Source organism: Acinonyx jubatus, chromosome D3, assembly GCF_027475565.1.
Source record: "Acinonyx jubatus isolate Ajub_Pintada_27869175 chromosome D3, VMU_Ajub_asm_v1.0, whole genome shotgun sequence".
Taxonomy (NCBI): domain Eukaryota; kingdom Metazoa; phylum Chordata; class Mammalia; order Carnivora; family Felidae; genus Acinonyx; species Acinonyx jubatus.
The window spans coordinates 7,005,675-7,009,751 of record NC_069392.1 but is presented as its reverse complement, the minus strand read 5'-3'; positions in this window follow the sequence as shown (position 1 = coordinate 7,009,751).

Genomic DNA, 4,077 nt, shown 5'->3' with positions numbered 1-4,077 from the left:
CCCGAGAGACTACAACTCCCAGAGTACAGTGGCGTCTCTCAGAGTCACTTCCGAGGTTGCTCGGGAGCGTGGCATGCTGGGACATGTGGTTTCTAAGCGACTGTTAACTCATTGTTTGCATTGCATACTGGGATTGGTCCTTTTTAAGCGTGCCGAAAGCCTGGCTAGATCAGAATGTGTTAAAACAATGTATGTTGTCCGTGTGATGCATCTGAGGCTGAAAAATCAGAGCGCGACGCATGTCTTAGCACGGGTTCTGGTGTGCGTGCTAAATTGCAACAAAAGAAGAAGGGACTCTCTAGTTGTGCCACAGATTACCTTTGTGATCTTGGACAAACTGCTTCAGTTTATTGGGCTTGTTGCACTTTTTCATGAAAAACGAGCTAATCATTAGACTGATTTAGATTACACTGTTGCGGCTTTCGGTGGTTTCTCTAGTTCAATGACTCATTCATTCAATAACATTTACCATGTTCAATGTGCCTGGTACAGGTCCAGAACTTGAGGATGAAGAGTGAGTAAAATAGAGAAGTTCCTGCTCTAGTGGAGCCCCTATGGGCTAACAAAAGAAACAAAAAAATAACCCTAAATGGCCCCGCCCTTGGAGGTAGATGTTGATGAGTATTCCTCGTTTTTTAAAAATATGTGAAATAAAAAAGTTATAGATATGTAACGATTTACTTTGACAGAATCTGTGACAATCAGTGAATGGAGCAATTTACGTTTGAACTGAACCATTGTTAGAAAGGCAGAATTGATGGCGAGATTATGGCGGATGGATTTAAGATCATCCTCCTTGGAAGAAATCACATGTGAAATGCAAAGAATGGAGCAAGAGGAGACAAGTACACTAGGTCCGGATTCACAGACCAATTTAAGGTTCCACCAATTTAAGGTTCCTCTCTTTCCACTCCCAAAATTGGGAAGTCATTTCAACATTTTAAACAGGTAGTGTGTTTGTGACCTGCAAATTTTCATTAAAAATTGGGTTTTTTTAATGTTTATTCTTGACAGAGAGTGAACGGAGAAGGGGCAGAGAGACAGGATCCAAAGCGGGCTCCGCGCTAATAGCAGAGAGCCTGATGCGGAAGTCAAACGCATGAAGCATAAGATCATGACCTGAGCCAAAGTTGGAGGCTTAACTTACTGAGCCACCCAGTCACACTGAAAATTCTCATTTTGATAAGATGGTCTTGACTGCATGGTAGAAAAAGGATCAAAGATCCAGCAAAAGTAAAATACTGAGTCTAGCAGATAGATTGATAGATTTTTGTGGTGGGGTAGTGTCGATAGTGGTGGAAAATTAATGTTTAGAAGTAGAAAATGTTAAAATTTATTTGGGGGGGGAGGGAGGGAGTGGAGGGGAGAGAGAGAGAGAGAGAGAGAGTGTGTGTGTGTGTGTGTGTGTGTGTGTGTGTGTGTGTGTCAGTGGGGGAGGGGCAGAGAGAGGAAGAGAGAATCCCAAGCAGGCTTCACACAGTCAGCACAGAGCAGGATGTGGGGCTTGAACTCACAAATTGTGAGATCATGACCTGAACCAAGAAATCAAGTCAGATGCTTAACCAATTGAGCTACCCAGGTGCCCCAGAAGTAGAAAATATTTAGAAGATAAAATTAAAGCATCAGAAGTAATTGAAAGGTTGGATACAGGACATGAGAGAAAAGGGGTCATGAATAGTTCTCAGGATTGACTCAAGAAACTGGTTGAGTAAGTAAGTGATCATTTGAGATAGCAATGGATGCGGACCAGGTTTAATAGCAATAAAGGAAGGTATGTGGTACCTTGAGGCAATTTTATTCTCAGAGGCCATAGAGAAGCAACTGGATTGGTGAAGGAAATTTTTCAAGCATTTTGGTTACACATTCTTATATTGAAGGTAAAATTTGAGCCCCAGTGGAAGAGCAGCTGAATTTTTGAGTAAAGCTCCAAGAAAAAAGTCCGAACTAGAGGTTACCACTTGGCTGGCCCACATTTTCAAGGACAGTAAATATAACTGTGGTAAAGGATGAGATTGCTTAAGGAAGAATACAGTGAGAAGAGTCTACGAGTCTTGGGAGACTCGAAGGACTGGGACTGAGGATGAGACTACAGAAATTGCTGAATGGCTAGAGTGAGAGATCTAGGAGTGGGTCCAATGGAAATTATATAGATCCTAAAGATTTTTAAGAAATATGTTTTTTAAATGTTTATTTAGAGACAGCTCGAGCAGGGGAGGGGCAGAGAGAGACACACACAGAATCCAAAGCAGGCTCCAGGCTCTGAGCTGTCAGCACAGAGCGCCCAACATGCGACTTGAACCCACGAACTGCGGGATCATGACCTGAGCTGAAGTCAGACGCTTAACTGAACCACCCAGGTGCCCCTTAAAGATTTAAAGTAATCTCAACACCCAGCATGGAATCAAGTTGCATGCTCTACGGACTGAGCCAGACAGGTATCCCTAGAAATTATATTTAAGTATACACTTCAATCATCATTTGACTTTTGAAACTTTAGCTTGGAATGATCTATAAAACTTGTTTCCATCTCCTTGAACCGATTTACTTCTTCAATGGTACTTTTTTTTTTTTTTTAAAAAGCTTATTTTGAGAGGGAGAGATAGTGTACACAGGAAAGGGGCAGAGAGAGAGGAAGAGAGAATCCCTAGCAGGCTTTGCACTGCCAGCACAGAGCTTGATGCCCGGCTTCAACGCAAACTGTGAGATCACGACCTGAGCTTAAGTTGGACACAACTGACTGAGCCACCCAGGCAGGTACCCCTCCCCATGCTTTTTTAAAGGTATGTTATTTTGAGAGTGTGAAGGACCACACATGCACAGGGGAAGGGCAGAGGGCGAGAGAGAATCTTCAGCAGGCTCCAGGCCCAGCATGGAGCCCTCAGCGATAAGGGGTTACATCCCCCCAACTGTGAAATCATGATCTGAGTGGAAATCAAATCAGATGCTTCACCGACTGAGCCACCCAGGAACCCCAGTACTTAAGCCTTCTAAGCTTAACGTAATAAAAATCCAGCACTACCCAAGTTGGAAACCTCATCTCTGAATTTGCCTTTTCAACACCCACACACAATTACAAAGTCCTATTCTAACTTCCAAGTTACCCTCAAAGCCAATTGCTCTCACACTGTTCATCGTATCTAGCCCCAAACATTAGTGTAGTCTTTTACTCTTACCGCCCTGCCTAGCTACCACTTCTTTAAAGTATCTCCTGGACAGAAACCTATGTTCCTGTTGCTTACAAGGATAAACCCCAACATATCCATCTTTGAGGATATGAAACTCTAAGCAGAGGAACAGCCACTGAAAGGGGGGGGGGGGGGGACAGAAGATTAACACATAACAAAACCATTAAGTCTCCCCTAGAACTTCATTCACAATGAATGAAGTTGGATGTTCCCACTCCCCTTCCAGGACTCCCATCAATTATTCAAGTTTAATTATGCGACTTAAAAATTATCTACATGCCTCCCTCTAGATCTGCATTGTCCAATATGGTTGTCTCTGGCTACATGGGACTGGCTATTGATAACTAAGTGTGTCTAAGTCAAAATTGTGATGCGTTAAAATATACACTGGTTTTGAAAAATATGTAAAATCTCAACTAAAGTTACATATTACCTGTTGGGATAGACTAGTTCTATTTGTTTAAATTTGGTTACAATTTTTAAATTACTGCTCTAGATGAGGGCAGGATGGATCCTATCACTCATAATGTATGGCCAGCTCCTAAAATAATATAGAAAAACACAGGACACAGTGTATGCTTTAGTAACCACACTGCCTTCTGTAAGCCCATGAAAATTTCTAATGACATTGATTTGAGAAGATATAGCTAACTTGAAAAATCTGAATTTGTGGGGACTCCAGAATGAAAAAACAAAAACCATGGTACCATTCCCCCATAAACCTGTCACTCAAGCATGAAGAGCCATTTCTTCATAAAATAATTGTGCTCTGGAAAAGCTAAGCCCTTGACCAAGGTATATTAAAAGTTTTACAGTACAACTACACATTCATCACAAAAACATGCCCAATAAGCAAGTCGACCAGAGTTATGAACTCATTTTAAAAATAAAA